This window comes from Salvelinus namaycush, chromosome 4 (assembly GCF_016432855.1).
Source record: "Salvelinus namaycush isolate Seneca chromosome 4, SaNama_1.0, whole genome shotgun sequence".
Taxonomy (NCBI): Eukaryota; Metazoa; Chordata; class Actinopteri; order Salmoniformes; family Salmonidae; genus Salvelinus; species Salvelinus namaycush.
Window position 1 is genome coordinate 42,986,849 of NC_052310.1, and position 12,305 is coordinate 42,999,153.

The following is a 12,305-nucleotide window of genomic DNA, read 5'->3' on the forward strand; positions in this document are numbered from 1 at the left end:
TAGCAAATTAAAACTATACAGGAGCTTCTCATCCAAACCATACTGTGCATAGTGTTACACATTTAATTAGTTCAATGATTCATATAGATATTTTAAAAGCCTAACACGGAACCCAAACCGGCCGCGCTGTGCGCAAATTGATTTTGTCCCCCCACACCACACGCGATCACGAAACGCAGGTTAAAATATCAAAACAAACTCTGAACCAATTATATTATTTGGGGGCGGGACGATGTTTTTAGCGCCTTTTCTTGCCTGCACTTCACAGTGACCCTGTTGAAATGTATTTTGATTCTTCTGATTTCACCGCGATTGAGTGATAACATGGGTAAGTACATGATTGCATATTGTACAATAGTGATGCCAGGACAGGAGTTAATACATTTAATAAATGCAAATTGTTTTACACATTTAGGCACTTTCCTCTCAAAGACTCCATTATGCCAATAATATACATGATGGCAGGCTTATTACTATAATTAGCCAGTCTGTTTCACCTTACAACCAAACCACTCTGGGATGAGATATAAACAATGCATTTACTGAATAAAAGCCCATGAAATAAGAAACTGTTAATATTATACAACTAAAAATAAACAATACTTTATGTATGCTTTTCTAAACAGCATGGATTAACAGACACCACCTGCTAAAACAGAAGTTGGTTGCCCTTGTATTATTGAGGCGCAGACAGGGAAGGAGGAGAAGGTTATGGGTGCATCCCATAAATGTGCTCAGAAGGGAGCATGGGCAATACTACCACCTTGTCCAGGAGCTGCTCTTGGACCCTGCCCGACATCACCGATACTTCCGGATGAGTGCAGAAGAAATGGAGACTCTTTTGTTGGCCCAGACCTCACCAAGCAGACGACCAACTACAGGACCCCAATAGAGCCGAAGCAAAGACTAGCTGTCACTAAGGTTAGTTATTGGAAAAGGTTGTATTGTGTAAGCAGGTGCATGGATGTAAAGAAACTCCAGCAAACTTGTGATCATGATGCTCCACAGATGTAGGCCTGTGTTCCATTACATCTAGGAAGCAGATTACCAGTTATAGTGTCTTCATTATACTCAAGGTAAGTAAGACACACTGTTCTTTGTTTAGTCTTTTTTTATTATTATTCAAGGTGACATTAACAGTCACATCAAGGCATGGTGCACCTGTTGTAGGTGACATTAACAGTCACATCAAGGCATGGTGCACCTGTTGTAGGTGACATTAACAGTCACATCAAGGCATGGTGAACATGTTGTAGGTGACATTAACAGTCACATCAAGGCATGTAAACAAATACGGCATATCCCTCCCAATAACAATATCCACTGAATAGCAAAAACAACAATTTAAAAAAGTTAAATGCAAGGTGCAATGCATATATAACTGCAACAACAAAGTGCAAATGGTGCATACATAAATGTTTCCCTTTTTAAAACACTAAAACAGAACATGGGCCTAAGTATGCGCAGGGCTGGGTTCTGCCTTTTCGGAGGTGATTATTGATGTGACTGGGAGTCTCTGTCCTAGCTCTCTTGAGAGAATGTACTGAATGTACTGTCATCCCAGCTATATGTTGGAGACCTAGGTTCTGGTGAGTATTGATCCCTGGGCTCATCGTACATGATTGGCTGCAGTCCACCTCTTCCGTGCGGAGTACTTGCGGGCCGTGGTGGTGGCAGTGGTGTTGCCTGCTGGTCATCCCAGTTATGTGTTGGAGACCTAGATCCTGGTGAGTAGGAGTATTGATGCCTGGGCTGGTCGTACATCATACGCCGCAGTCCAGCTCTTCCATGTGGAGCATCAAAGAGCCATTGTGGTGGTGGAGGTGATAGCAGAGGTGTTGCATATTGGTCATCCCATTTTACAATCAATGACAGTAATTGCACTTTCAGACGTCCCTTGTTTCTTCCTATTTTCTTCAGCTCTGGCACAAGGCTGAGCACAAATGCCTCATCCTCAGAGGTAACAGCAGAAGGGATTATGCTTCCTGACAAATGCAAGCATCTCTTCATCCACATCTTGATAGTTTACTTTCTGTTTTCTTTTTCTTGGCTGCCAGTCTTGAGCTGTGCCTGTAGTGGTTGGTCTTGACTGTTGTTCAGGCATCTGAAGCACAGGGTCATGGCTCAGGGACACCACGTCGTCTTCAGCGTCATCGGGTTCCATAGGTTGTGGCTGAGGCGAATCAGCATTTAAGCCTGAGGTTGCCTCTTGAGCTGAAAAAAGGTCAACATAAATGAAAAGTTAAACGTGTTTTAAGTCAACTTTAGAAACCTCAGCTCAGGCTCATATTTCTGAAATCTAGGCTACAGTGTCTAATACGGCTGGTTTTCATCATTCCTCTATAATAAGAGACTGATTCATAATCTATAGGCCTATATAAATCACTCATTCAGAAATGGGATACCAGCTGACATGAACCAATCACGTAGTGACTTAGCAGGTAGAAAATAAAGCCAGCAATACTGCAATTTGTTGAGATTTAAAATGTGCAATAATCTGTGCAATAAATTCAAATGTATATTATAACTTACCTTCTTGGCTGGACGTAAGGTATCAAGAATGATAATATTTTCATGTATTTCCATTCTTTCTGATTGGTTCCCCCAGAACCACTGGGCTGGGCCATCCGTAGGTGCCTTACAAAAGTGTCACTGAGGGACTTCCATCTGGTTTAGCACAAGTCAACTTCTGTGAAGAGTAAAATACAATTTTGATTGTTATCCAATAACAAAACATTTATTTTGTCATTACAGGTATTTGGCATGTGGAGACTCTATATGCAGCCTGGCCTTCACCTATCGTCTTGGATGTGTGACCAGTGTCGCAGTGCATTATGGAGACCTGTGAGGCCATAGAGAGGAAGATGCTGGCGATCCATCTGCCACGACCCACTGAGGAAACCTGGAGACAAACTTCTCAAGAGTTTCATGAAAAATGGGACTTTCCCAATTGTTTGGGATCGGTTGATGAAAAACATGTTATGATCACCAAACCACCAAACTCAGGGAGACGTTTTTTTTAGTTATAAAGGAACCTTCTCTGTGGTGCTACTCGCCCTTGTGGATGCCAATTACCGCTTCACAGCTATTCAAGTGGGGGATTTTGGGAGAAACGGTGACGTAGGAGTCTATGCCAACTCCCCACTTGGAAGGGCAATGGCATCAAAAACCCTGCAGGTGCCCCAAGATGCCTTTCTGCCTGGGGGTGAAGATTTAGGAAAGATACCATACACAATGGTGGGGGACGCTGCCTTCCCACTAAAGCCCTACCCGATGAGGCCATATGCCGGGCATAACATCAGCTACGAGAAAGAAATCTTCAACTATTGTCTCTGTCGAGCTAGAATGACAGTGGAGAAGGCATTCGGGATCCTTGCGGCCAGATGGAGGATCCTCTACCAAAAAATAAACCTATTGCCAAGCAAGGTTGATACCCTAGTGGTTGCAATGTGCATCCTCCACAACTTCCTCACAAAGCCTTGTGATGTGGAGATGTGGCTACAGCAGGATGGGGGCAGGGATGAGGCAAGGCATGAGAGGCATAGCCATCCAGGTCAACAGAGCAGGTCAGGAGGCAGTTTCTGTCAGGGAAAAGTTTACTAAGTATTTCACCTCTGTGGAAGGCAGAATTGACTTCCAGGACAGAATGGTTGTAGCTAGGCCTACTTAGATGCACTGTGTGAGAGTTTATCAACATGGTAAGTAAGTTCAACTTTGACATCTTCATTTGTTTTGTGTATTCATTTTACAACTGTAAAACTATTGTACAATTCCACCATTATTTCAACAACGAACAAAAAATAAACATGAACATGGTAAAAATTGAAATACCAGTAATTTTCAACAACACAAAAATCTCACATGACTCTTGGCTTCAGAGGATTTCTGTATTAAAAAAAGCATACAGCACACATGGCATTTACATTCAGCTAACGTTAGCTAGTTCGTTTTATACCGAGGATGAACATTGGGTTGTTATACGTTACCTGAAATGTGCATGTGTAACCGATGTGAAATGGCTAGCTAGTTAGCGGTGGTGCGCGCTAATAGCGTTTCAATCGGTGACGTCACTCGCTCTGAGACCTGAAGTAGTTGTTCCCCTTGCTCTGCAAGGGCCGTGGCTTTTGTGGCGGGATGGGTAATGATGCTTCGAGGGTGGCTGTTGTCTATGTGTGCAGAGGGTCCTTGGTTCGAGCCCAGGTAGGGGCGAGGAGAGGGACGTAAGCTATACTGTTACACATGGTCTTTGCAATCTCTCTCCATAACGCATATTTTTTAGTTGGATCCTTGTAGAATTTTGAAGACGGGTCATATAAAAGTGAGTACTTCTCTACTTCAACAATAAATCTCTCCTCGTCCATCTTTCAAGCACCCACGTTGGCTTTTGTTTACAGGAAGTAGGGGACGTATGTTTGTTGTGAGAACCAATAAATTGATGGGAGGCGGAACTTCCAGACTTGATATGGCGGTTAGCAACCAATTTAAGGTGCATTCCGCCACCAACTGGACTGGAGTGTGTACCTTGCAGTTTGTCTTTCAGTCACCCACGTAGGTATAACCAATGAGGAGATGGCACGTGGGTACCTGCTTCTATAAACCAATGAGGAGATGGGAGAGGCAGGACTTTCAGCGCGATCTGTGTCAGAAATAGGAATGACTTCTATTTTAGCCCTTGGTGTCACAGACGCTCGTTGGCGCGCGCAAGCAGTGTGGGTGCAATAATTGAATAACATGGATTTCGAAATGTATTTTGTGACGTGTCCGGTCTGGTCAGCATGTAACAGAGCTAAAATGCTGTCTACTGGTATTAAGTTAATTAAGGTCATTCTCACAGGGAGAGCCGTTGTCTTTACACTTGTGCCACTCAGTGGGACTGTCACCTTGTCGTGGTGAGGGGGCTTGTGTACCTCAACGACCCTTTAGAGATATGTCGGTGGGAGGTAACTCTCAGCAGGTCTAACCAAACCAGACAGGTCTAGGGCGAGGGGTCAGACAAAGCATGATTACAGAAATCAAAACTATGTAAACTCAACCTCTCCAAAAACCTGAGCCGAACAGACTACCCTAGAAGGGTGTCTATGAATCCCCTGGGCCAAACTCAACTGAAAGCCTAGAGGAGGAAAAGTCTACTACAGCTCAAGTAGAGTGAGAATTGGATGCTGGAATGTCAGAACATTACACCAGACAAGTAAGCTGTCACAACTAGCCAGAGAGATGAGGAGATACAACCTGAGCATTGTTAGAGTCTGAAAGCAAGTGGAACACTTTTGGTGAAATAACAACCACCAGGGTGAAACCTTCCTTTGCTCTGGAAGCACAAATGAGGAAGACCCACAAAAACATGGAGTTGGACTACTTCTGTGACAAAATGCAGCAAAGAGCCTGATTGAGTGAAAGCCAATGTCTGCAAGAATCATCACAGCCAGAGTTACATCTAAAGGGTGCAACACTACATTCATACAGTACTATGCTCCAACCAGCTCAGCTGACTTCGAAAAGACGCCTTCTATCAACAGCTCAGGCAGTTATTCAAAAAGTACCCAAAAGAGACATCCAAATTGTATTGGGGGACATAAATGCCAAGATCAGAAAGGACAATGAAAACTGGAGGGGCACAATTGGGAGAGACGGTCTAGGACAGATGAATGAGAATGGTCTTCTGTTCACAGACTTCTGTGCCCTCAATGAGCTGGCAATTGGAAGTATTTTCCCACAACAACCCCACCCACAAAGCCACATGGATATCCCCAGACCACCGAACAGAAAACCAGATTGAGCACATAACAATAACCAGGAAATGGAGGAGAATTCTCCTGGATGTCAGAGTCAAAAGAGGGTCTGACATCAACTCAGACCATCACCTCCTGGTAGGGGAATTCCAGATGAAGTTGGTAGTAAAGAGCAAGGTGGGCAGTAGGGTGCAGAGGTGATTTGAGATGAGAAAACGACTAAATATCTAGATATGCCAGGAATTGGGCAATATCTCTATTAAACAGATTTCAAGCATTGGCAGAGGGAGAAATCATTGAAGTGGTCAAGATTTGTGAAGAAGTCCTAGGCCACAGGGAAGTTAGGAGAAAAGTCAATCACAGATGACACCTGGAAAAAAATAGAGGCAAGGAGGGAGACCAAACTTAACAGGGAATGGATGACGGCAAGAGAAAGTATGCGACAGGAATACCAACACAGAAACAAGGTGGTTAGAAAGAGATGCAAGAGGGACAAGAAAGCACACACTGAACAACTTGCTAGCGAGGTGCAGCCAAGCAACACAATTCCATGGAGTTGTATAAGATCACCAGAAAGCTGGCCCGGGAAGAACAGGAGCCGAAGCCACTCCATCAGAGACAAACGTGGAAACCTTCTTACCAAACAATACCAACAACTGGAACACTGGAAAGTTCACCTCGAGGAAAAGCTAAACAGGCCTCCACCTGACTTAACCCCAGACATCATCGAAGCAACAGAAGACCTAAACATAAACTGTAGTAGGACATCCAAGGCGGAGATCAAGCGAGCCACCAAAAAGCTAAAGCTAGGCAGGGCACTAGGAAATTACAACATACCACCTGATGTTCTAAAAACATAAATCAGTGCCACTGCAAAGGTCTTACACATCCTACTGAATGAGATCTGGGGAAAATAAGAAGTACCAACAGAATGGAAGACAGGTTTGATTGTTACAATCCCCAAGAAAGAAAACCTCTGAGTGCAAGATCTAGAGAGGACTCATGCTCCTCTCAATCCTCAGCAAAATCCTCTGTCGGATCATCTTGGATAGGATGCAGGACACACTCGATAAGAGACTCTGAAAGGAACAAGCAGGCTTTAGGAAGGACTACTCCTGTACAGACCACATTGTAACACAGGAGAATCGTTGAACAGTGCATTAAATGGCGGACACACAAACTTCGTAGACTTCGAAAAAGTTTTCGATAGTCTAGACAGAAACAGTCTATGGAAACTGCTACGGCACTATGGCATCCCTCAAATCAGCAGTCAGTCAGGTAAGCAAAGGCTAGCTTTTTCAAACAGAAATTTTCATCCTGTACCTCTAACTCCAAAAAGTTTTGGGACACTGTAAAGTCCATGGAGAACAAGAGCACCTCCTCCCAGCTGCCCACTGCACTGAGGCTAGGTAACACGGTCACCACCGATAAATCCATGATAATCAAAAATTTCAATAAGCATTTCTCTACGGCTGGCCATGCTTTCCTCCTGGCTACCCCAACCCCGGCCAACAGCTCCACCCCCCCCGCAGCTACTTGCACGAGCCTCCCCAGCTTCTCCTTCACCCAAATCCAGATATCAGATGTTCTGAAAGAGCTGCAAAACCTGGACCCGTACAAATCAGCTGGGCTAGACGATCTGGACCCTCTCTTTCTAAAATGATCCGCCGCCATTGTTGCAACCCCTATTACCAGTCTGTTCAACCTCTCTTTCGTATCGCCCGAGATCCCTAAAGATTGGAAAGCTTTCGCGGTCATCCCCCTCTTCAAAAGGGATGACACTCTAGACCCAAACTGTTATAGACCTATATCCATCCTGCCATGCCTCTCTAAAGTCTTCGAAAGCCAAGTTAATAAACAGATCACTGACCATTTCGAATCCCACCGTACCTTCTCCGCTGTGCAATCCGGTTTCCGAGCTGGTCACGGGTGCACCTCAGCCACGCTCAAGGTACTAAACGATATCATAACCGCCATCGATAAAAGACAGTACTGTGCAGCCATCTTCATCGACCTGGCCAAGGCTTTCGACTCTGTCAATCACCGTATTCTTATCGGCAGACTCAATAGCCTTGGTTTCTCAAATGACTGCCTCATCTGGTTCATTAACTACTTCGCAGTCAGAGTCCGGTGTGTCAAATCAGAGGGCCTGTTGTCCGGACCTCTGGCAGTCTCTATGGGGGTACCACATGGTTCAATTCTCGGGCCGACTATTTTCTCTGTATATATCAATGATGTCGCTCTTGCTGCGGGTGATTCCCTGATCCACCTCTACGCAGATGACACCATTCTGTATACATCTGGCCCTTCTGTGGACACTATGTTAATAAACCTCCAAACGAGCTTCGATGCCATACAACACTCCTTCCGTGGCCTCCAACTGCTCTTAACCTCTCTGGGATATGTGGGACGCTAGCGTCCCGCATGGCCAACATCCAGTGAAAATGCAGAGTGCCAAATTCAAATAAATTACTATAAAAATGTAACTTTCATGAAATCACACATGCAATACACCAAATTAAAGCTACACTTGTTGTGAATCCAGCCAACGTGTCAGATTTCAAAAAGGGGGAAAAAAAGCACACCAAACGATTGTTAGGTCAGTAGATAGCCACAGAAAAACACAGACATTTTTCCAGCCAAACAGAGGAGTCACAAAAAGCATAAATAGAGATAAAATTAATCACTAACCTTTGATGATCTTCATCAGATGACACTCATAGGACTTCATGTTACACAATACATGTATGTTTTGTTCAATAACGTTCATATTTATATCCAAAAATCTCAGTTTACATTGGCGTGTTACGTTCAGTAATGTTTTGCTTCCAAAACATCCGGTGACTTTGCAGAGAGTCACATCAATTTACAGAAATACTCATCATAAATGTTGATGAAAATACATGGGTTATGCATGGAACTTTAGATAAACTTCTCCCTAATGCAACCGCTGTGTTAGATTTCAAAAAAGCTTTACCGAAAAAGCACACCATGCAATAATCTGAGTACAGCGCTCAGAGCCCAAACAAGCCAAAAAGATATCCGCCATGTTGTGGAGTCAACAAAGTCAGAAATAGCATTATAAATATTCACTTACCTTTGATGATCTTCATCAGAATGCACTCCCAGGAATCCCAGTTCCACAATAAATGTTTGATTTGTTCGATAAAGTCCATAATTTATGTCCAAACACCTCCTTCTGTTCGCGCGTTTAGTACACAATCCAAACTGACGACACGCTGGCAGGTCCAGGCGAAAGTTCAGACAAAGTCATATTATAGTTCGTAGAAACATGTCAAACTAAGTATAGAATCAATCTTTAGGATGTTTTCATCATAAATCTTCAATAATGTTCCAACCAGAGAATTCCTTTGTCTTCAGAAATGCAATGGAACACAAGCTACCTCTCATGTGAATGCCCGTGACCAGCTCGTGGCACTCTGCCAGACCTCTGACTCAATCCCCTCTCATTCCCCCCTACTTTATAGTAGAAGCATCAAACAAGGTTCTAAAGACTGTTGACATCTAGTGGACGCCTTAGGAAGTGCAATATGATCCCATTTCCACTGTATCTTGGATAGGCAAAGAGTTGAAAACCTCAGATTTCCCACTTCCTGGTTGGATTTTTTCTCAGGTTTTTGCCTGCCATATGAGTTCTGTTATACTCAGACATTGAAACAGTTTTAGAAACTTCAGGGTGTTTTCTATCCAAATCTACTAATTATATGCATATTCTAGCTTTTAGGACAGAGTAGCAGGCAGTTTACTCTGGGCACCTTTTTATCCAAGCTACTCAATACTGCCCCCCTGTCCCAAAGAAGTTAAAAGCTAGTAAAACCAAATGCATGCTTTTCAACCGTTCGCTGCCCACACCCGCACACCCGACTAGCATCACTACCCTGGACGGTTCTGACCTAGAATATGTGGACAACACCAAATACCTAGGTGTCTGGCTAGACTGTAAACTCTCCTTCCAGACTCATATTAAACATCTCCAATCCTAAATCAAATCTAGAATCGGCTTCCTATTTCGCAACAAAGCCTCCTTCACTCACGCCGCCAAACTTACCCTAGTAAAACTGACTATCCTACCGATCCTCGACTTCGGCGATGTCATCTACAAAATAGCTTCCAATACTCTACTCAGCAAACTGGATGCAGTCTATCACAGTGCCACCTGTTTTGTTACCAAAGCCCCTTATACCACCCACCACTGCGAAAGTCTATATACAGTATGCTCCAGTCGGCTGGCCCTCGCTACATATTTGTCGCCAGACCCACTGGCTCCAGGTCATCTATAAGTCTATGCTAGGTAAAGCTCCCGCATTATCTCAGCTCACTGGTCACCATAGCAGCACCCACTCATAGCATGCGCTCCAGCAGGTATATCTCACGGGTCATCCCCAAAGCCAACACCTCCTTTGGTGGCCTTTCCTTACAGTTCTCTGCTGCCAGTGACTGGAACGAATTGCAAAAATTTCTGAAGCTGGAGACTTATGTTTCCCTCACTAACTTTAAACATCAGCTATCTGAGCAGCTAACAGATCGCTGCAGCTGTACATAGTCCATCTGTAAATAGCCCACCCAATCTACCTACCTCATCCCCATATTGTTTTTATTTACTTTTCTGCTCTTTTGCACACCAGTATCTCTACTTGCATATCATCATCTGCTCATTTATCACTCCTGTGTTAATCTGCAAAATTGTAATTACTTTGCTACTATGGCCTATTTATAGCCTTATGTAACCGATGTGAAATGGCTAGCTAGTTAGCGGTGGTGCGCCCTAATAGCGTTTCAATCGGTGACGTCACTCGCTTTGAGACCTTGAAGTAGTGGTTCCCCTTGCTCTGCAAGGGCCGTGGCTTTTGTGGAGCGATGGGTAATGATGCTTCGTGAGTGACTGTGGTTGATTTGTGCAGAGGGTCCCTGGTTCGAGCCCAGGTTGGGGCGAGGGGATGGACTAAAGCTGTACTGTTACACTTACCCCCTCACGCCATTTGCACACACTGTATATAGACTTTCTTTTTTCCTATTGTGTTATTGACTGTACGCTTGTTTATTCCATGTGTAACTCTGTGTTGTTGTTTGTGTCACACTCCCACACTCTTGGCCAGGTCGCAGTTGTAAATGAGAACTTGTTCTCAACTAGCTTACCTGGCTAAATAAAAGTGAAAAAAAAAAATGTGAATCTGATAAGGATGAAGGGTTCACTTGCCAGGTCACTTCCAACAGAAAACTTTGATGACAAACTCCATATCAAAACTGGAGTATCCCACATCTGCTTACTATCCCCTCTGCTTTCACTAATAGCCATTGATTGGACCATGAAGAGAGCCACAGCCCACCAAAAAACAGGGATCCAGTGGAGCCCATTCACTCAACTGGAGGACCTGGCTTTGGACTCTGAAAGTCAAAAGCAAATGCAACAAAAAACAGATGGACTATAGGAAAACAGCAGGCAACTTGGCCTCAAAATAAATGTGGTTAAGACCAAGATACTGACAATAAAAACAAATCCCCCCAAAAACTCACCATAGATGGGAAAACTACTGAAAACGTGCCTGACTTTGTCTATCTTGTAAGCAACATCAGCACTGACGGGGGAGCTGACAAGGATGTTGAGCTATGCATCAGCAAAGCTCGACATGCCTTCATGACATTCCGCCCCATATGGCTCTCATCACAGCTCTCCTTAAACACCAAGATTCGCACAATTCCTAATCAATAAACTTCCCGTCTTCACCAACAACTCCCTGCGTTACATTCTGAGGATATGGTGGCAAAAAAAATATCCAACTTGAGGGGAAAAAATTATACAGGAGGCTTATCAGCAATGTAATCAGTAGAAGGAAATAGAGATGGATTGGACATACAGTACACCCAGTAAAGACACATCAAACATAAGACAAGCACTGGACTATTGCCTGGAAACACAACTTTGAATTGTATTAAATACTACGTCGAGCAGAAAAAACATTTGAATCTGGAACGTTTCCTCTTACGACCAGAATGTTGAATACAATTATATTTTAACGCACTTTACCGGTTGTCCGCGCATCTTGTCCTTTTGGCGGTAGGAATGTGAGACAATACATACACTTTTCAAAGCGCTGGTAGTGCATTCCGATTTCTAACACATGAAGCATGTGCACAAAATAAAAATACATGCACGAGACGCATGCATACTTGCCAAGCTCATGCACGTGTTTACATCATTCTGCGCATGCTTCAGGAAATCTGAACGCACTACCTGCGCTTGGAAAAGTTTATGTAATTATACTTTCCTTTAGATATATTGTTTCCCGACGTAGAATTCAATGCAATTCAACTTTGAGTTTGAAGGCAAATTGACCACAACCCAGAAGAAAAAAGAATGCAGGTGTAACCGATGTGAAATGGCTAGCTAGGTAGCGGTGGTGCGCGCAAGCATCCTTTCAGTCGGTGACGTCACTTGCTCTGAGACTTGAAGTAGTGGTTCCCCTTGCAGAGGGCCTGTTCCTTTGTGGAGCCATGGGTAACGACGCTTCGTGGGTGGCTGTTGTTGATGTGTGCAGAAGGTCCCTGGTTAGCACC